The 23706-nt window shown below is 35.9% G+C and overlaps 1 long non-coding RNA gene across 1 annotated transcript in view; it reads right to left on the bottom strand.

The window, feature by feature from the left end:
* The window catches only part of LOC141380728 (uncharacterized), a 31845-nt gene extending 13331 nt beyond the window's left edge, over positions 1–18514 (bottom strand). The window contains exons 1-7 of the long non-coding RNA XR_012399457.1: positions 18295–18514; positions 12972–13216; positions 12794–12865; positions 12331–12392; positions 11426–11506; positions 11202–11313; positions 2099–2182 (exon numbers count right to left, since the gene is read on the bottom strand). This is a non-coding gene — a long non-coding RNA (uncharacterized lncRNA). The remainder of the gene's footprint in view (positions 1–2098; positions 2183–11201; positions 11314–11425; positions 11507–12330; positions 12393–12793; positions 12866–12971; positions 13217–18294) is intronic.
* Between the last annotated feature and the right edge of the window lie 5192 nt (positions 18515–23706).

Below are 23706 nucleotides of genomic sequence, written 5' to 3'. Positions count from 1 at the left end.
ACAAAATGAATTGTGAATCCACTGGCGCCACTACAGCTGTGTTGCTCGCTGCAGATCTTGAGAAGTTTTTTATACTTTTCAAGTGCCAACAGATGCGTCAGCCAATCAGATCACTTTATGCAAATACCCCAGCTCAGACAGTAGCAGATTGCGAACTCATTTCATTGGCTGACACTGCTATGATGATCACATCAGCCTGAATTTCAGCCATGCCCTCTGTCAAGCTGAAACTCATGTGAATCAGGTGTTACTGCTGAAGATTTGACTTGTGAGGGAATTGTGGTCAGACAGCAGTGATAAACTGTTATTAGCTTTGTTCTTCACATGCTAATCTTATTCTCTATAGTTCTATAGCAGACAGCGAGTTGTTAAGGAAAAACCATATGAGATTTTGGAACAAAGATGGATGCAGAGAGCAAACAGGCTAGTCACTATTTTATTGCTTGATTTTGCTTCCAGTGATAGCTAGACATGAACCTAATTTTCCCTATTTGACAACGCGATCGTCAGGCACAGAAGGCTTCCTATTCACCTTGAATGGGTGACGTCAAGCTTTGCTGAACTGAATTGTGGATCCACCGCCGCCATTTGAGCGGCGTTGCTCCCTGCAGAAGCTGGGAATTTTTTTACATTCTTCAAGTGCCAACGGATGCATCAGTCAATCAGATCACTTTATGCAAATACCCCAGCTCAGATAGTAGCCGATTGAGAATTAATTTCATTGGCTGATGCTGCTACGACGATTGTGTCAGCTCCAACTACTGATGATTATTGTAGTATATAAACTACTGTGATTCTAGTAATTTTCTATCATTAAAATAAATGATTAAAGCTATATAATTAAACAACCAATTATAATGTATGGGGAAATACAAATCGGTAGCACTACAATGGATATTTTTGTTAGTTGCAACTTAGTGTACGAAGGACACTGGTTTGTGATGCTATCAGTGAGCTTATGGTGTCAGAGACAGCAGCTAATGATGAGAGAGAGAGAGAGAGAGAGAGAGAGAGAGAGAGAGTTAGAGAGAGAGTTAGAGAGAGAGAGAGAGGAAAAAAAAGAAAGTGCTGAGCTATGTTCAGTGTTGCATGTCTGTTGTTAAGGGGTGAATGGTATAAGGACTGTACTGTATGTGGGACTGTGGATGAGGACGACTGGGTCAGCAATGACAGGTGGAAGGGAAAGAGGCTCAGAACAGAGATGCTCCACTACCTTCACTAATATACCCTACTGACTTACTGCACAGTAGATTCACACACACATGCTTTTCATGTTTTATGAGGACTGCTCTTAGACGACATAAACTTATTACTGTATAACTGTACCAAACACTTACCAATGTGCTAAAAATATTTAACAAACAAAGCAAAAAAAAATCTTCTGTGTCTAAATAAGCCTGTGTACATTTCTATAACACTATACAGTATGTATATATATATATATATATATATATATATATATATATATATATATATATATATATATATATATATATATAGTAGCAATCAGATAAAAAGGTCATCTATTCAAATAGCTAATATTTTTGCTAAAGTTCTACCTGTTATTATCACCAGTTGCAGATCGCACACACACACATCTGAAACTCATGATCAATGATTACCTAGACTATTTAAACCACTCACTTTCTCACACACTTTGCTGAGTCTTGTTTTTCTGTAACACTACAAAGCGTAACCTTGTCTAGTCTTTCCGTGTTTGACTCTTGCCTTGTTTTCATTGTTTGCCACCTATATCGAGCTCTTTGCCTGTGTTTTCGACTCTGCTTCTGGATTACCCTTATGCTCCTGTTTGTGCCTGTTGACCATTGCCTGCCTGACAATTCTAAATAAAACTGCATGTAGATCCTCAACTGTTGTCCAGCATCTCTAAATTATACTCCCTTATGTCCATAACAAACTCTTCTGAGCTTGAAATCATATTTATTTATGCTCAAATGAGTTATGCTTGTATAGTAATATGCATCATTAAACTGTCATTTATGTACACATTTCCCACAGAAAATCCTTAATTTTTATTAACATGTACAAAACTAAGTTAAAAAGGAGAAATTTGCATTGTTAAATATGCATTACTGACCTTGCATTGCACAGTTATGGTTTTGCTTGAGGCTGAAGAACATTTCTTCAAACTCGCACACACGGTCAGGCCTCAGGAGTTGCTCTGGAATGAAGGGTAAAGAAATGTAAATGTCTCTTTCATTGTATAAAACACAGTAGCCACATTTCCATAATACAAAGTGTGAGAGCAGGGTTTAGTTTTCCTGCGTTTGACAGACTATTGCATGCGAAATGAACACTTTCAGGCTCTTTTTAGCCTCCCATGGGCTTCAGTCCCTCTCCCCCTGTCTAGACATTAAACAGACTCTGACCACCCAGCGCCTCTCTTTTATTTATCACGAATGACACGACTGTGAACGAGACAGGAGAATCTTCCTTCACTCTCCTCTGGGCTGCCACAACAGACCTGACAGCTGACAGTCTCTTTTCTGTGACGGCAGAATTTCAGCTTTCTTCTCGAGGGCAGTTTTTTTTTTATCACGCATGTGAAATACAATCTTTGTCTTTTTAGAACATTTTAATTTGATGTTATTTACATGTGTATTATGCTTACACTCATTGTAAAAAGCATTTAGTTATTTTACTTTAAATAAGTAAGTAAACCTATTATATATATATATGCTTTAAAAGTTCAAGAAACCCTGAAGTACTTTTATTTTGATTTTAACAGATTTGTGTGTATTTAGCATCAATTATTACAATGTTAGCACCTGTTAGCTTTACTTGTGGGGAAAACTGGATGATTTTGAGCTTTTGTCAGCTAATTTCATCTTCCGGGTTTAAAATCACTATTGGGAAGGGATCATAATCAGTGATGCAGTGCTATCTGCCTTCCATGAGATGACGTGTCGGTTTCTTATTATTACTCATAGACTGAGTTTTCTTACCCTATGAGAAGACCCTGCTAATGACTTATTCATGACTGCACCTGCTTTCCATAGACAGACCTGCCAAGTGGTAAGACCATGGCATGCAGAATTTAGCCATTTATGAAAGATCATATGTGTTTGTTTCCATGATCCACAGCATTTGTTGCATGGCTTTCCCAGCGATGCTGTCAGGGCCGATACAGCAAAGCTGTTTGTGTACAGCAAGCATTTCTGTCGGGAGAACTGTACAAGAATTGGAGAATGGCAGACTTTTTATTAGTTAAGTTTGTTACCATTCAGACACATGGGCATGCTGCTTTGTTCACCTTAAAATCTTCCAGATTGCCAGCAGGGCTAAGGGTTGAAATAAATTAGGAAAAAGACCTGCTGCACTGCTATTCAATGTGTCTGCATTCAGACCCGGGGATTGAAGAGGAGAGAAGTTCTCCTCATTTACAGTGTTTGTATAACATATATACAAGATTATATTTATAATGATATAACAAATTGTGGTTAAATATGAAATTACAAATAGCCATACATACATACGTACATAATATATATGTATGTATGTATGTATGTACGTGTGTATAAATGTATGTATGTATGTTACGACATTAAATTACTTACTGTTTATTTATTTGCATTTTAACTTTGTAAACTATAAAATTATCCGTCTCCTCACATTTTGTATCAGATTTTTTTTGTCTGATTTTGTGAACCAACTCACAGTTGATTGCCATCCTCTTTCCCCCCTGCACTGCTGGCCACGCCCACTCCTTCCACTCCACACCCATTATGGAGAATTGTTTTGAAAACAATTCTGAGGTAGACTTGAACTAAAGGGAGGAGGGGGGGTTCATGACCCTTTAAACGCAAAAAGTAGATTTTACTTTTAAACAATAAGTAAAACTATTGAAACTTGCAGTTGTTAAGTTTATGTAGCTTTTTTTTTTTTTTCATCTCAAACTTTAAGACATTTTTGAGTTGACTCAACATTCAACCCAATTACTGCACAAATACAAATATGCCTGAGCCAAAGATTTCTCTCTCTCTCTCTCTCTCTCTCTCTCTCTCTCTCTCTATCTCTCTCTATCTCTCTCTCTCTCTTTTAATTATTTCCATACAGCACACAGCCTGGTTTATTCTTAGTTGGTCCATGCAGTAGCAATGGTCTGGTAAAATGATATGACAATGGACTCAAAGCAGCTGAAAATTAATCATCGTGTTCTGGCCAACTGGAAAATTCAATACCTCTGCTATAGCCGTCGATAACGCTGACCAGAGCTTCATGTCTTCAGACCGTTTTACACTCGAGCGGAACTAATTGTGCTCAGTTGGGAATACTGACATTTGATTTCTCTCTTAGAGAAAATATAAACATATTGTGTGGCTGAAATTCAATAACAGCAGCTTTTAAGCTTCCTCTTCTGAAGGATATTTCTCACATAAATGAAGCGCACAAATTTACACTTTGAACACTTAAAGAAAATGTAAAACTTGATTTCCAATACTTTTTTGTGTGCCTTGTTTAAGATGAGTCCCATCTCACACTCGATACACTGCAATTACTATGGTATAAATACAGCACTACAACATTCAAATGAGAGAGATTGATTTAAAAAGTCACTAAACAGTTTAATAATGATTTGATCACCTGTACTTTAAAATCATACTGTATTTTTCCTCATCTAAGGGCTTATTATGCGATCTCTGTTGCCATCTTGTGAATGGACAACATCAACCATCTTTGGTCTGCTCAATGACAGGCTAATGGCCGCCGATGTGCTGTCTCTAAGAAATTTTTAAAATATATCATCAGAATAATTTAAAATAGTAACTATCCTTATAAATAAACTGCATAGTTGCAATCTAAACAACTACATTCTAAAATAAAAAAGCCTCAAAAGTACATTATGTTGTCCAACAGCAGCCTAATTTGTCAAAACGTAGAGTGTCCTCTGCTTGCTGATGTATGTTATCATAGAAATATAAGTCGATCTATACAAAAATACATTAAATATATATTTAGTTACTTTTTATATTACAATATTTTACTATATTTAAATCATATATATATAATAATAATAATAATAATAATAATATATAATAATAATAATAATAATATATATATATATATATATATATATATATATATATATATATATATATATATATATATATATATATATATTATTATTATTATTATTATTATTATTTATCTAATGGCTTTTGTGAATAGACATGTGGCTTTGACATAAATACATAAAGTGAAAAGGCCATTTTACCTCATGCTCTCAGAACTAAGAGACGTTGAGAAAATCTGTCCCTGAATAAAGATGAGATGTGGTAGATTTACATTCCTTGATGACCAAGGATTGTGTGTAATTATCAGGATCCTAGCTAGATTTAATCTGTGCTGCGTGTGGTATGATTGGCCAAGCAAATTAATCAAACTACACAGATAGAGAGAGAAAGGGGGGGAAAGAAAAGACAGAGGTCATTAAAACTTCAACAAACACTATTGACCTCGCCACCTCAGAAAACAGCAAGAACTTCAAAAATGGTTTCAGAAGCTTCTTACAGAAAGACACAAGTGGGGATTCATGAAAGAATAAATAAACTGCCGGTGAGGTTTTGATTAACTGGCATGGTTAGCATGGCAAATCCCCCTACAGATTCACAGATTAGAATGCAAAGTGTCTAAAAGCTCATAAAAGCAGTGTTTTCCCTCAGGAAAGTGGTGGTATTGTTCATATTCAGTGCATTTTCTGTGAAAACAAGCATTTAATCACATTGTGTGGAATGAATGTGTAATATGCCCTGAGTGCGTAGCATGCAAAATGACTCTGAATCTCCTCGGCGCTCTAGCACTGCGTCTAACAAACAGAACGGAGCGTTGATAATCATATGTGCTTATTTACTAGCAAAGCTAAACTCATCTACGACTATAATATTCATCATAAAATGAGGTCTGTTTAGGCAGATTAAGTTGGAGATGTCACAATTGATTGAGGAAGGTGAAATAATGCCAGCAATGTATAAAAAAGGTAGACAGCTGGCCAATATATCAAAGGATTTACACAACAGGATTAAGCGCTGTTGTTGAACACAATTGTATTATAGATTAATACATATTGCATTCCTGGTTCGCAGTGTTAATTCTGGGAAGCATATTTAACTTCAAGGAATTTGTATCTGGGGAAAGTGGAACAATGGGTGACTGCTTATGTTACAGATTAAAATGGTATTTAGAACCGTATGTTGTGAGTGAAATGAGTATTATTAAACACATGTCTAGAAAGAAAACAGCATTTGCTCAAAAGGAAATTACTGGTTCGCTAAAATAAAAGAAAAATAAGTACGTTTGGGATTAATCAACAAGTGAAGAGAGCAAGATCTAATAAATATTTATTCTTGGATTAACTCAAATAGTTTCCTTAAACGAAACAGCTTTTCATTTAAAATGTTTTTTTTTTTTTTTTATAAAAAAAAATAAAATAAAATCAACAGTCATGGTTCCTCACATGGGGACTTGCTTTAAAACTTTTTATCAATATTTTGATAAATAATGAAATCATGTTTTCGCAGAAATAATGGGTGGATCATGTGAATTTTTGAAAGTAGACTGAACAGACTGTATATAAAGTGCTCTGCATAAATGAGCACATCCCCATCTTAAAAATAATAATTTTATTTATTACTTTTTACCTAAAATATTTAGAAATAGAAGAATAATACATTTAAATTCAAATGAGTTGCTGAAAAAAATCGATAAATAAATAAATAAATAAGTAAATAAACAAATAAATAACTACAAACATATTAGAAAGCTTTTTGGACAGCAAAAATAAGTTTGTTATTGTTTGTTTGTTTTTTGATAAGTTTCAGTTTGCATACAAACATAAATACATATATATATATATATATATATATATATATATATATATATATATATATATATATATATATATATATATATATATATATATATATTTAAATAAATATATTTAATAATATATATATTATATATAAAATATATATTACATTTTGCTTTTGTTTTTAATTTTACAGCAGGTTGACTGTAGTGGTCAACAGGACCATTTTAGTTCAAAATGACCGCCTCTCGGACAACAAAACTGTACAGGATATGACTGTAAAAGGATAATAATTTATTATTATTGTAACAAAAACAAAACAAAAGCCATTTTCCTTTTCTATTGAAATTCCTGGAACAGTTTAGTCTAAAAGAGAGCCGAAATCGAAAAAAAATAAAATAAAATAAAATAAAAAATTTAATAAAAGTGATTGTCATTCTCTAATTGTTTCTAATTCTCTAATTGTCTGGTTGTCAGACTCTTAATCAGAGTCTCCATCAACTCTTTTATAAAGAATCCTCTCTGCTTCAGTTCTGCCCCCTACAACATGCAGTCATTAATTACATTAAGATAGTCCTGGTGCCCACTATAGTTGACATTTAAAAACACAAACAAGTTAACAGCTTTTTAAGCTAAATGTATTGTTCTTGACACTTTAATAAACAAATATATGTAATATTAATAGCAAAAAAAAACTTTAAAAGCTAAATTTTACATGGCTCTCTGCTTCCCATAAAATGTTTTTTTGTATTTCGGTAATTTAGGATGCAGTGTAAGAAGTGGTTCCTAGCATGCCAGCCAATCAAATGACATATCACTAGAAAGCCCAAGTCCTCTGAACAGTACAACAGGACTTGAAAAAGTAGCTTAAAATGTAAAGAGAATTCATGAAAACCCAATGTCCTCTACACAGGACAAGTCAATAGACGGCATCTCAGGAGGATATATATATATATATATATATATATATATATATATATATATATATATATATATATATATATATATATATATATATATATATATATATATATATATATTGCCCACTTTATTAGGTACAGCTGTCCATCCAACTTCTTGTTAATGCAAATTTCTAATTACATGGCAGCAACTCAATGCATTTAGGCATTTAGACATGGACAAAACAATCTGCTGCAGTTCAAACTGAGCATCAGAATGGGAAGGAAAGACGATTTAAGTGACTTTGAATGTGGCATGGTTGTTAATGCAGACATGCTGGTCTGAGTATCTCAGAAACTGCTGATCTACTGGAATTTTTATGCACAGCCATCTCTAGTGATTAGAGAGTAAGTAGTAGATCTGTGGGTGCAAATGCTTTGTTGATGACAAAAATCAGAGAAGGGCCAGACTGGTTCCAGCTGATAAAAAGGCAACAGGAACTCATATAGCCACTCGTTACAACCAAGGTATGCAGGAGAGTATCTATAAAAGCACAACACGTCCAACCTTGAGGTGGATGGGCTACAGCACCAGAAGACCACACCAGGTGCCACTCTGTCAGCTAGGGGCAAAAGGGGATCCAGCCTTATACAAGTAAGGTGTACCTAATAAAGTGGCAGGTGAGTGTGTCTGTGAATATATATATATATGTTCGGTTATTGAGGTTTCTTATTCTAGAAGGCATCTGATTGGACAAAAACACTGTGGTTCAGAGTACTGTCAGTATCTGTGATGTAGTTCCCTTAAAAAAACTGCAAATGTTTCATGTGTAATCTCAAAGAAGTGATTTGTCAACATGTGTGCCCTCAAAGCTTTGAACTTAAATTTAAATTTCATTAAACCGGAATTACACAAAGATATCATACGATATCAGTGAGGAAAGGGACAGACAGAATAGCAAAGATAGCCAGAAAGAGAAAATACACAGATCCAGAAATCCCAACACAAGACATCGCCATCATTAAACCAGCCCAGATGGCTCATACACAGTGTTTTCTCTCTCTTGTCCTGAAATCAAATGTCTCATCCTTTCAAATCTCTTCTGTCTCTGGGAATATCAAGTACAGGCTGTCAGAAATGTGCCAAAATCTTTGCTGAAATCATTTTGCGTCAGTAGCTGAAGTAGTTTTGTTATGAGACCTCCCTTGGTGTGCCATCATCATCATCATTATATACTGCCAATCCTCAAAAGCATTTAAATCTGTCAATTTTCTTAGGATCTACGCTAACACTTTTCCTATGAGTGCTTCTGACGCCATCACTGGCAAGGAGCCAGTCATTATTCTGGGATCTAGTTTGTGCAATCATGCTTACAAACATACTGTATTTGACATCAAGTTATAAATACACCTGTAAATGTATTATATAGACACCACACTATGTACTGTAAACACACCAGGCATATATTCAGTTGAAATTATTAGCCTCCTTGAATTATTAGTCCCCTGTTTATTTTTTCCCCCGATATCTGTTTAAGGGACACATTTATCAAAACATTTCTAAATATAATAGTTTTAATAACTCATTTCATATAACTGATTTATTTTTATCTTTGCCATGATGACAGTAAATAACATTTTACTAGATATTTTTCAAGACATCTATGCAGCGTAAAGTGACATTTAAAGACTTATTGTAAGTTAATTAGGTTAACTAGGCAGGTTAGGGTAATAAGGCAAGTTACTATATAACAATGGTTGGTTCTGTAGATTATAGGGGAAAATATATAGCTTAAAGAGGCTAATAGTTTTGACCTTAAAATGGGTTTAAAAAATAAATAAATAAAACTGCTTTTATTCTAGCCAAAATAAAACAAATAAGACTTTCTGCAGAAGAAAAAAATATTATTAGACATACTTGCTTTGTTAAACATCTTTTGGAATTTTTTTTAAAAAGAAAGAAATATCAAAATAATAATTCAACTGTCTATACATAAGTTTGGTAATGTACAGAATTTGATAAAATCTTAAAACATAACACATGAAAAGTATTTTGTGTTGCATATTGAGTTTTACAAATAAACAAACAAACAAACAACATCTGATGTTTGTACATTGTAAAAATAATTATTTACAAAAAGTCAAGATAACAAATGTTATGTTGCTTTAACTTAGTTAAGTTAATCCCATTTCAACCATTTTTAAAACAAAGTTTAACTTAATATTATTTGTCAGTTTGATTGATTGAAGACTAGAAAAGTTTGATTTATTAGATTAAAAATAAATAAATCTGGCATTTGTGTGTGCGAGTGTGCGTGTGTGTGTGTTTGTGTGTGTTTGTGTGTGTATTTTATGACTAAATTATGAGAAATAATATTTTTATTCGTTTAAAAAAAGTATAAAAAAAATGTGCAGAAACTACAATGTAAACACGCATGCACATCAGAAAATGTCATGTGATTTAGTTTTAACAGATCATGTGGTAAAATTGGATGTTAAGGTATGGCATTAATGGACAAACCAGTGGACCGGCCACATTGTAAAACGTCTGAAATTTTGTTTATATGGATGCCTTACATTTGCAAGTATAGTCTCGAAAAAGTAATCTCATTGGCTGTTGTGCTTGCTAACACATTGACTTGGTTGGGCAGCCTGATCTCACAAGCAAAGGTAACTATTTTACGTTTTTCAATTTAGAGACTAATTCATAAGAATTAGTACAAGTTCAGTCATAAGAAAATGTACATTTTTAAAAAGGAGGCATGGCACCAAACCCCGCCCTTAAACCCAACCTTCATTGGGGGATGAGCAAATCGTACTAAATTGTATGAATGAGATCGTACGAATTCATAAGAATTAGCGACTGAAACAAAAGGTTCCGAATTGCCGTGAGATTGCTTTGGATGGTGAATGTTTGCATCAGATTTCACACAGTTTAAAGACAGTGGGCTTCTAAAAAAGCTGTTTAGTAACTGTTCAAGCTCTTTTTTTTTTAAACAAACCATACTTCATTTTAGACAAAAAAATGGAAAACTATTATATTCTATTTAACATACTGAAAAAAAAAAAACTAGTAAACAGGTATATAAGTTTTAAATTTAATTAAATTTTTAATATAATTTATATATTTTAAATAAAGAGTAATATATTTTTTCCCAGTATTTGGTTGTGGCTGGAGAGGCATCCGCTGTCTAAAACATATGCTGGCGGCATATGCTGATATAAAAATTATAAATTATATAAAAATAAGTAGGCAGTTCATTCCGTTGTGGCGACCCCTGATTAATAAAGGGACTAAGCAGATGTCACATCCCTGGCTCGTTCCTGCCACTCCAATCACCATTCTCCCTCACCATCTTGTTCCTGCAGCTCCAATCATCACTCTCCCTCTCCAGCCACCTCTCACCATTCTAAATAGACACAATTCTAATCAGACACACCTGCACCAGCAATCACCATTCACGATAAAGACTCACCGTTTCCAGTCGATCATCGTCTGGAATCGAAGTCAGATGGTTCACCTCACCTTCTCCCCTGTTCGCTTCCTTCCGTGGATATTTCCCTTCTCTCGTGGACGTTTTTCCTAACCTGTGGATGCACATGCTGTGACTATGGGAAGTGACTTTGATCCTCTGATGGTTGAATGAAGATCCTTGTTTACCTTGTGAACTGCTTTTCTCATCCCAAGATTATCACTTACCTGCTTCTCCTGTTGAACTATCCACATCGTTTTGAATAAATTGACAAAAAGAGATAACTTTCTTTGTCTTCATTGTGTGACCTAGACAGGTGAAAAGAAAATGAATGAATAAATTAATTATACACATTTATTCATAACAATATTAAGTACAGATCATATTTCATTAAGATCTTTTATGAATGACCCACTGTAATATATACTTTTTTTTTTAATTAGTTAAACACGTAAAGGCTGCTTTATACTTCTGCGTCAAGCGCACGCGTATGCTAAAACGCAATCTACGTGTGGGCGCATAGCCCTCGCCGTTGCTGTCGCCGATGTGCACCTCTCAAAAAATGCACAAGCTCTGTGATTGATCGGCTTGGTAGTGCTAACAAGTGTGGGCGGGACCGAGAGTGATTGTTTACAAGGGTGGAATTACGTGAAGGAGCTCCAAATAGAAAGTTTTGTTTTGTGTTTACCTCATGGTTAAAGTTGTTGCACAACCACAGGTTCCTGCCTTAAAATGAGTGAGTTTGAACCACTTGTACATTAAGGAAGCGTTCAGAAAAACCAAACACCAGCGAAGAAACTTGACACAAAGGAACATAAACACCTCACTGCCAACTAGCGTTTTGGAAGTGTTATTGCAGAGCAACAGAAACAGCGCACAGAAGTATGAATGCACAACTACGCGCATTGCATGCACCATGCATCACACCGATCACTTGACGCAGAAGTATAAACCAGGCTTGATATGGATAATTTTAAGATGATTTTCTCTGAATATTTTCCAGATTTTCAAAAAGTTGTGCTTTCGCCAAATATTGTCCTATACTAACAAAGTATCAAAGACAAGCTTATTTATTCAGCTTTCGGTGATGTTTACATCTCTATTTAAAACAACAACAACAACAACAACTTACCATTTTAAATGGATGTGTTGTCCAGGGACACATAACATGCATTAACTCAAATGAAATAATTTCTGGGTAAAAAAAAAAAGAAATAAATAAAAAAGAAAAAAAGCCAATGCTTGCATTAAAACAAAGAATTCAACAGTTTTTAAATCTAGTGGTTTTTACAACACAAAGCCTGAACAAGAAAACGAAACAATTAAAACAAAAACGCAGTTTACTGTCAAGGACATTAGAGAAAAAGCTATGTGTAATTGCTCTTAATTACCAGTAAACATGTCAAGAATAGTGAGATTGATGTCAGGGGCAGAAAGTGACCATTATTACCGCAGTCTCTTTAAAGGCATATTAGAAAACAACATTTGCTCAGTTACTGTAAATATATTGAACAATATAAGAGTGCCGCATTGTATTGAGCACAAATAGCTCATCCTTTGCAATACAATTTTTCTTTCTAACTCTCAATCCCCACCAGCGGCTCTGAATTCAGTCGTCTCTTCTTTCTGCCAAAAACCCTCACAGTTTTCATGATTGGCACAGATTTCTAGCCGAAAGAAAGAGACAGCGGGAAAGGGAAAGATGTACACTTGCCTCTAAGTGACCTTAGCATCCGTCAGAAAGCTTCTTAAAGAATGAATGAGAACGCTGACCTTGAGTTTGGGCCCCTGACAGCCATGACGAATTTCAAGGACTTTTTTTTTTCTTTTTTTGTAGGTGTTGCACTGTTGTTCTGCCAATGCTGTATGATTTAATCCAGTTTGAGCAGTGACACAGGCTGGCAGTGCAGTCCCAGATGCAGGGACAGATTTCCGACGATGCATGCAGCCAATCTGGATTATGATAAGAGACAGGCAGAAGTGTCCCGGCTCTGAATCTTGGAGTGTCGACTTCTGTTCTGAAGAGGAGACGGAATGATTAGAATTGCAGAACACACTCCAAAACAAGTCTGCTGCATATTAAGCGTCTCTTTAAAAAAAAAAAATTGTTTTTCGCTACACATGCTTGCTTTTTCTTAAAACCTAAATCAAAGTGCTTTTTTGTCAATAACTGGATTTCAGGTAACACTTGAGGATAATGAGAAAGTGAGAGAGGGCGTAATGAGTCAGAATGAAAAAATAAAAATAAAACTAACATGCATTCTGCCTCTTTGGGATTTTAGAGTCTAATGGGCTGAATAAAAGTTTAGGATTTTTTGTCAATACTGGTTCAAGAAGATTGTGACGAAACACGCTGTATGTAAGTTTTTAACTCTTCTAAAGCACAAAAATACCATAATATGTTTGCAGATATTTAAGAACCATGTCAAGTGAACATACTTGTTTATCTGAAAAACAGTGCTGAAGTCAAATTTTTTGCTTTGAAAATGTGCTTTCCGTGCTGGAATGTCTGTCTTTGTTTTGGTAATTTTAACCTGCCCAATGCCAGTTTATCTAATTTTATTTCAGCACCCCGAGTTGCCTTGGTGGAAAACACTGTATAGGGTATGTGCAGAAGCATGCATAAGGACTTTTAATTTGCCAGGGTCAAACGCTTTCTGCATGCCGTTACAAAATCATTGCGTTTAGGATCTGATTTCTTTAAAAATCAGACTTTTATGAAAATCAAGTAGTGCTTGTAAATGGCTTTTCATTTCAGTTTACATTTCAAGAGCTAAATGGATGCATAATTCTATTTAACTGATTATATTTTATTTACATTACAGCATCAATGCTGTAAAAGGAAAAAAAAAGTCACAATAATGAAAGTTTATCGGTATGGGAAGAAACACAAGCTCTGCATATACCGCATAATTGCTTTATTGGCATGACAAATGTTACAAATGTATTGCCAAAGCATTTATAAAGTTTACATTGAAAAGAACACATATATATATATATATATATATATATATATATATATATATATATATATATATATATATATATATATATATATATATATATATATATATATATATATATAATGTATATATTTATGTGTGTGTGTGTGTGTGTGTGTATATATATTATATATATATATATATATATATATATATATATATATATATATATATATATATATATATATATATATATATATATATATATATATATATATATAAAATGCAAATAAAAAAAATAATAAATTTGAATTAACTGTACATTTACGAAATCAACATTTAAGGATAAAATAGTAATAATAAAATTTTATAGTGAGTATAATGATCCATTTATAATAAAAATCTCTCTCTCTCTCTCTCTCTCTCTCTCTCTCTCTCTCTCACCAAGTGTTTTCAGGCACATATATTTGTTACAGCATTTACTAATTGTTAGCTGATTTCCTATTTAATATTCACTAGTACTTTACTAAAATCAGACGTGCCACTGTTAATGAAATAAACTAATAAATGCTTAAGAAATATAGCTTATGCTAAGTAATATAGATCACTAATGTTAACAAATTGAACAACACAAATTGTTTATTCAATGTTTAATGTTATTGCAATGTTTAACTGTAAGTATTTATACAATTTATGTAGATTGAAAAAAAAATATGATCAGTTAGTTATGACAGCAAATGTGTTTTGTTCATTGTAATTATTAAACTTAGCAAATCATGTTCTAACTTAATTTTATAAGTTACGCAAGCTAAGCAAGTTTAACATAATATAAGTTCAATGGACTCATAAGGTTCATTTGATTCAGCTTAAACATTTAAGACAACCAGGATTTTTTATTTTTTATTTATTTTTTTTTTTTTACAGTGTAGCAATATAGGTAGGTATTGTTTATCCTTAGTTTTAAGTTTATAGAAAACTAATGTAGTTTACTATCAACAAATAAAAAACATCATGGTAAAAATGCAAAATGCTGTGTTCTAGATTAGGGTCAAATGTTGACAAGCGCAACCACTAGGTTACATTTTAAATTTACTTGTAATTGCATTTTTATCCCAACAGCTGGTTATATAGTGTGTTGCCCATATACAGCATGCATTAAAGTGGCTGTTGGATGTTCAGAATGAAAACTTAAATACAGGATAACATTGACTTTAAACTGAAAAATGTGTGCATGTACCGTAATCATGTTAGATACTGCTGCAGATAAAAAAAAGCAACAATTATGAGTGATCTTCAGTGTTCACATCTGACTCATAAATAAAGTCACTTTCGAATGCAAGAAATGGCAAAGGTCTTCAAAGCAGTCACACTCCATGTGTGAAAGGTTACAGATAAAACAAGAGAAAAAAAAACATGTTGCCTACATGTGCAGCAAGCATACAGACATTCAGACATTCAGTCAGACATTCTAGACTGGAAACTGTGTGAAAACTTATAAATCTGAGAACTTCCAGTTGCACCTGATGAATCTGAATTGATCTCTGTCCTTGAACAATCTTGAAAACTAAAAAAAGGGGGGCTAAAAGGACAAGCCTGAGGCAAAGATCTGCCTTCTTGGTTAGTGGTACATAGTGTTTCAGACACCTAGTATATCCTATAGTAAATATCCTAACCTATGAAGACTTGGTTTGTTCGAAAAAGAAATAAATAAATCCTCTGGAAACTGTTAATAATGATTGACAGTCATAACACCTACACATGTGAAGAAAACCTTTCAAAAAGGTGTGCATTTGCATAAATAATAAGAATCCTCATAGCTGTTGAACAGCTGCTACCACTGGGAGCTTTCCAGAGTAATGAGTGATTACATTTACTGCAATCAGAGAACTTGCTGTTTTTCCAGCGTGAGAATGAGCCATCTGACAATATGAGCACAACGTAAAGTTGGTGCGTGCGTGTCTGAGCATATATGAGCAGTGTTGGAAAAAGTTTGTTCTGAAGAATAATGTTCTTTACACTACTGTGGTATTCCAGCCTGATCTCACAAGAAAACGTACGTATTTTACGTTTTGCCAGTTTAGTGGCTAATTCGTACGAATTCATACAAGTTCAGTCGTACAAAATTGTACGATTTTAAAAAGGAGGCGTGGCACCTAACACCATCCCTAAACCCAACCGTCATTGGGGATGAGCAAATCGTACTAAATTGTACGAATTAGATAGTACGAATTCATACGAATTTGCCACTAAATCAAAAAGTTATGAATTGCAGTGAGATTGTGTTGAGTATTCCTGTTTCACCACCCATCCATCTGTCTGTCTGTCCATATTTCCATTCATCCATCCTCCTATTTTTTCACCCATTATCTTCGATACATCTGTCTGTCTGTTTATTCGTTATTGTATTCATCCATCCATTGCCTATTCAGTCATTGTCTTCCATCCATCCATTTATCCTCCACCTATTCAATCACTGTCTTCCATCCATCCATCCATCCATCCATCCATCGTTTCTATGTTCCTTCTTAATGCCAACTGTGTAAATAATTATCCATAAGGTGCTTATGATAAGCTGTTGTTTGTTTAGTTTACCTTCAAGCTTTGCTTCCTTCAGTTGCTTGATGCGTCGCTTGTGCCCGTGACGCAGCCCGTGAGTGCCAACACACACACACATATTATGTACATCTCGACATGCGAAAGTCTTCCTCTATATTTTCATCAAAGTTGTTCACAATACTAATCTATCCACAGAGTTTGTAATGTAGTCAAATGTTTACTAGTACAAGTGCAGCCGTTTAGAGCTTATTTCTGGTTCATGATGTCAGAATTTATCGCTATTTCAAGAGTTCACACTTAGCTGATGATTTACAAAGCTTATTTGGCATGCTGTCCCGGGAGAGAGCCCCGAGCTCAAGGGCTCCTCGAGCCCGGGGCTTCCTCCCGTTGGCAGAGCAAGAAGGGAGCCCGAGCTCGGTGGATCTCAGAACTCTCCTGCTGCTGTAGCTAAGGGAACGTAAGGGATTAGACAAGCTTGATTGTTATATATGTTGAATGTCTTTGGATGGTGGGAGGAAACAGGAGATCCCGGGGAAAACCCACGCGGACACGGGGAGGACATACAAACTCCCCACAGAAACACCCACCGGTCCTATGGATCTAGGGCCGGTAGTATTCTTGCTGTCTGGCTCGCAGTGCTAACCACTGGACCGCCGTGCCGCCTAATCACAGGTAAAGGAGGAGAAAAGGGGAGGAGGGGGGTTTCTTCCAAACAAAGATAAAGTGAACTGAAAACTGAGGCTATTTATAGTGGTTTAGGGCTCATATGATTGGAAGATTAGTGATTAGCAAATGCGAGACTGGCCGTGATAAATCATAAGCACGTGATCCTCTCGAAATTAGTTTATGAATAAACTTCACTTCGGAATAGATGTGTGAACGGTCTTTTCCGGAAAAATTCCTTGATGTCCTCGCCTGCATGAACAGCACTTTTTTGACCGGTAAATGCTGGAATGCTAAATTACCGGTAAGGTATTACTGTGTGAAAGGGGCTAGTGTCTTCCATCCATCCATCCATCCATCCATCCCCTATTTAGTCATTGTCTTCCATCCATCATATCAGTATTCACAGCATTCAAAGTTTTCTAGTTAGAAGTTTATTTTTGCATTCCAACAAAATTTAATGCTTCCATAATGTCAAAAATATGAAATACAGTTCTTTTTCGTCATCTAAAAAAAGATCCAGTGAAAGAACTTATTTGAAATGATCCTTAATCATTTCATTCAAATCCCCACATTCGATAACAGGCTCTTGTAAACTAATCTACAACTTAATCACTTAACAAAACCACTTAATTGAAATCAAGCTGAAAATAAAAGCATTTGACTACACATAAAAATAATTAAAATTGAAGACCAAAAATGACTAAACTAAAACAAAACATGTAAAACAGTTTTTCAAAAATGACAAAAGCACATTCAACTAATAATAAGCTGATAAACATTGAAAATAAAAGCTAAAAAAAAAATAATAATAATAAGATTGTAAAAATGTAAAAATACTAAAATAACAACAGTTTGATGGAATCCATCACCAGACACGAACTGCAGTATTCAACTGTGTGTGTCTTGGATATCTGGACTGTGACCATGCTCACCTTTCCTGCCCACAGATCTATTAGATCTTGCAGCGTCTCCTCCTGACAGTTTGCCGGCTCTCCTTGTCTTTAATTTGAGCTTTCTGTTACAGGTGTCAGTCTTCCTCTCTGCGCTGTCAGCCCCCTGTCCATTACAGCAGTCAGCCGCGCTCAGAACTCGGGAAGAAATTGCCTATGTCTTAAGTCAAATTACAGGCAGACTATTGCAATTCAGTTTAACCTGATGGGAGAGAGAGAGAGAGAAAAAAAGACAGTGGGTTGAAAAGACATGGCAGGAAGTCCAAATGAGTCTGCATTCGTAATAACTGGAGTCAGTGCTCGTATTGACTGTATCCCAAGAAACGTCCAGGGAAAATATCCAATATACTTATCTGATGCTTACCCTGCTGTCTGAAAATATTGAAAAATGTAAGACGCTCCATTCGACTAATATTTGTCCCATGCACATGCCTTAGAAATGTCTGAAAACAGAGTCAGGCTTTTCGGTTCGCAATCCTGAGGCCTTTTAAAAACAGCACAACACATGCATACTAAGCAATATCTTCCTTTAGATGAAAAATAGCAATCACCGTGATGGGCGGCGAGAGAAATACTGATCTCTTGTGAGTTATGGGCATCCATGGCAGATGAAAGTAACTTTCTTGCTCTATTTGGAATATCATTATTCCACAGATGCTCCGGGGCTCATTTCAATAGACCACAGCGGCCATATTTTAGCTTGACAGTTGAGTGACTATATCAGCAACAGATAATGACACTACGGCTAATATCAGCTTGAGTTGCTGTGAATGCTGACAGGTGAGGCATTGCTTTGTGACGCCATTGTAGATTTATCAGCTGATTAACCTCAGCTTTAGCTTGTTAGCCGTATAAATAATTGAGATTTGAGCTGACACGGAGAACATGGGAGTAATCTGAGTGAGAAATAAATTAGATGAAACGTAGACTTAGCACATTGCTTAGCACATTAATATGTACTGCTTTATTTCAACCAGAACATACCCATCAAGCATAATGGTCAGTGAAAGTTAGCATTAGCATGTATGTCTCTTGTCCAGGAATTTTCACAACAGAGTTCATTATGCAGGCTAGGAATGTTGTCTTTGCTATTGTGTTTCTGTTCAGTAGATGCTAAACTAACTGTTAATAAGCTATTTCTCACAATTGACATACAGTGTGTTTTAAACAAATATTAGGTTTATATTGTTGCTAAGCTAATACTCAATTTATTTAACACTACTCTAAATAAATGGTATTACTTTTAAAATGTATGACAACAAACTTTCTTTAAAACTAGACATACAGCATGCGTACCTCAGAAATAGCAAAGTTAGCATGTAGCTAAGCTATTGTACTGACCAGGTACTACAGTACCATAGCCAGCTACATCATGGGAAGTGGGTTAGAGTTATTTTATGTGTTATATTAGTTCAGTACAGGGGATATTTTGTTATAAACTTTATGTGTGTTTATGTTTAAATTGGCTTCTGTGTTTTAAGCCCAACATATCCTTGGTTTATAAAATATTGGTCATTACCATCAATGAGGGCCTCCGACTTGCTTATTCTGCCAGATTGTTGCTAACAGACACTCGGGGTAATGCCAATTTTCCAAAGTAGAGGTGTGAAAACACCTTGCTGAAACGAGGGGGTTTCATGGCCCTTTAAAGGAGCTTTACCCTGTACTAAAATGGCAGCTCTATACAGGGCCGGAGCAAGCTCAACTGCCGCTCTAGGCAGAGGACGATCACGCCGCCCTCAACCCCTATGTGAAAACGAAAGTGACCGGCTATGAAAATGAAGTGAGGTGTCGCGGACCTTTATTCTGCCGCCCTATGCGCAGATATAACTGACGACAGGCGAGTGCTGAGGGAGGGAGGGAGGTGTCACCGACGCTGCTCTCTCTATTCTGCCACCCTATGCACTGAAATAACTGAGGACGCGCAGGTGTCGCGGACCTCTATTCTGCCGCTCTATGTGCGGATATAACTGAGGACGCGCGGGTGCTGAGGGAGAGAGGGAGGTGTCGCTGACGCTGCTCTCTCTTTTCTGCCACCCTATGCACGGAAAAAACTGAGGACGCGCAGGTGTCGCGGACCTCTATTCTGCAGCTCTATGTGCGGATATAACTGAGGACACGCGGGTGCTGAAGGAGAGAGGGAGGTGTCGCTGACGCTGCCCTCTCTATTCTGCCGCCCTATGCGCCGAAATAACTGAGGAAGCGCGGGTGGTGAGGGAGGGAGGGAGGTGTCGCCGACGCTGCTCTCTCTATTCTGCCGCCCTATTCGCGGAAATAACTGAGGAAGCGCGGGTGTCACGTAAAAAAAATTAACAAATAAATAAATACTAATTTGTTATAATTTATTTTATGTTTTTGAAAAATGAAGACATGGACATTATGCTCACAAGTAGGCCGCCCAGGAACTTTGGGCCCAGAAATCCACAGATTTACGGCCTATCATTGAGTCTATTTATTCAGTTGAGTGTAATTGTGCAATTCAGTTTTTAAATGAATTTCAGTAATAATATTGACTAATATGAAAATGTTCATTACTTACAATACAGTTTGCTAAGTAATAATCTCTGTCTTTTAGTAGATATATTATATGAGAGACTTGCTTTGTTTCCCAAATAAATGGATCTAATACAGAGGTGTCCAAACTCTGTCCTATAGGGCCGGTGTCCTGCAAAGTGTAGCTAATACCTGCCAACATTTGTCTCTGAAAATTGGGGACACCCAGAGGGAGGAGGTGGGTGGAGAGGATTGGGCAGGGGGTGAGGTCTCAGAATAACTCTGTTGAAAACCGGGATAGGAAAGTAACTATACTTTGGCGTTATGCACAGGGTTTTGGGCAGGCACTGCGATCAGATACTGGATACTGTACCAAAGTTTACAACCTGGGCGTGTTACAGACTACAAAAAAAAAAAAAAAAAAAAAGGGGGGGGGGGGTGTAAATTCCATGAGAAATAACAAAACGGGAAAGTTGTGGGAGATTTGTCTGAAATACGGGAGACTCCTGGTAAAAACGGAAGTGTTGGAAGTGTTGGCAGGTATGGTTTAGCTCCAGCTTCCTTCAACACACTTGCTTGGAAGTTTTAGTATACCTAGAAACAGCTTAATTAGCTGGTTCATGTGTGTGTAATTGGGGTTGGAACTAAAATATGCAGGACAATGGCCCTCCAGGACCGAGTTTGGGCACCTTTGATCTAATTGGAATTGCATTGTCAACATTAAATAATAGTAAAAAAAAAATTAAAAATTAATTATTATTTTTTCCTTCAATATATTAGGTTTTTAGTTACGATGCACGCAAAATCATTCCACATAAATCCTCAGATTTTTAACAACATTCTGCGCAGAAATAGCAAAAAAAATTACCGCAGATTCTGTTTGGCCCTATACTCCAAGTCATACAAATTTGTCCTCATATGTCACACACACACAGACACACACACAGACACACACACACACAGACACACACACACACACACACACACACACACACACACACACACACACACACACACACACACACACACACACACACACACACACACACACACACACACACACATTACAACTATAAACTGAAATAATATTATATTTATAAAAGCAAAAAGCCAAGGAAAATTGTAGGGAAATAAATTGGCAATCACCTTATCTTATGAAGCACACATGAAATGCTGCTTTACATTTCAGCCACAAGGTATTTTAGAAGAATAATTTATCTGCCTACTATTTGGAACAGATTTTTGAACATAAAGGCTGCGTCTATAATGCCTATAAAAATATCGCCTAGGTGGGCAGCTGACTAGGTTTCGCAACAGAGCTAATTTGTTGGCTGACGTAAGTGATACGTTGACACATCGCTCAGTCTTTATCAACTCATTACTTTATGTCAAACAAGCAACAGGGCTATAAGTCATTTCCCCTCAAAGGGTCTGAGCTCCTCCAAACAAGACTGATCGGATCGCTTCTTAAATGTATTAAAAAGCTTTATACCCCAAGTCTGATTTAATGGCATGGATTAAAATAAACACTTGGAGTTTGAATGGGTCGGTGACTTTGTAAGCGAGGGCTTTCTGGGCCTCTTGTCTTTAGACTGCAATCTATTGTCAAGCCCCAGCAGCCCATCGACACAGTCATTGATTTCCTGATTAATGTACCTCTCTGTCATTGGTGTTTAGAGCAGTAGACATCATTTTAATGTGTGCATGATCAATAGCTCCATCAGCACTGAAAATTTCCAGCAGGCAGACAGCAGGAGATGCTGGTCTGCTCTACAACAGCTCCTTCAGCACACACAGCAGAGATCCCCTGCACTTCATCTCTTGTTATTAATCACATATGTCTGAACTATGAAATGAGATCATAACTGATGTTTGATTCTGAGTGTGTTGGCTTTACTGAAAACGAGTGCAATTTAAACTGTGCAAAGGTTAGCATCAATCTTCAAGTGCATTAGTAGCAGCATGTACAGCTATCCATGTCTCCATGAGTCTATGTCATATGTCTGTCTGTCTGTCTGTCTATCTATCTGCAAGTCATAGACCCATCATAGATATATTGTTCCATCCATCATTCTATATTGTCCCATTCTCCATAAGTCCACCTGTTCAATTATCATTCTATTCATTCATCCATCCATCCGTCTGTCCTATCTGTCCATCTCTAATTTTTTTTTCATCCATCCATCCATTCATTCAAATGTCTTTTAAACAATCCATCCATGTCTTTCAATCAATCCATACATCCATGTCTCTCAATTCATACACCCATCCGTCTTTTAATCCATTCCATCCATCATGTCTCTTAATTCATCCATCTATAAAAATGTCTTTCAATCCATCCATCCATTCATCCATCCATCCATCCATCCATCCATCCATCCATCTGAATGTCTTTCAATCCATCCATCTATTAATCATCCATCCATCCATTCATGTTTTTCATTCAATCAATCTATCCATCTATATGCCTCTCAATTCATCCATCCATCCATGTCTTTTAATCCATCCATCCATCCATCCATCCATCCATCCACATGTCTCTCAATTCATTCATCCATCCATCCATCCATCCATGAATTTCAATCCATCCATCCATCCATATGAATGTCTTTCAATCCATCCATCAATCCATCTATCCTTGTCTTTCAATCAATCCATCCATACATATGAATGTCTTTCAATCTATTTATCTATTCAGTCTATCTATCCATCCATTTATCCACATGCCTCTAAATTCACCCATCCGTCCATGTATTTCAACCCATCCATCCATCCATCCATCCATGTCTTTCAATTCATCCATTCACCTATCCATGTAACCTAAATTGTGTTTTTTTTTCAATGATGTTAAAGAATCTTTCACCATTTTTGTTAATGTTTAAGTTTTGCTACTTCTGCACT

Source organism: Danio rerio, chromosome 24 (genome assembly GCF_049306965.1).
Source record: "Danio rerio strain Tuebingen ecotype United States chromosome 24, GRCz12tu, whole genome shotgun sequence".
NCBI classification, from domain to species: Eukaryota; Metazoa; Chordata; class Actinopteri; order Cypriniformes; family Danionidae; genus Danio; species Danio rerio.
This window is presented reverse-complemented; position numbering and strand designations above follow the sequence as displayed.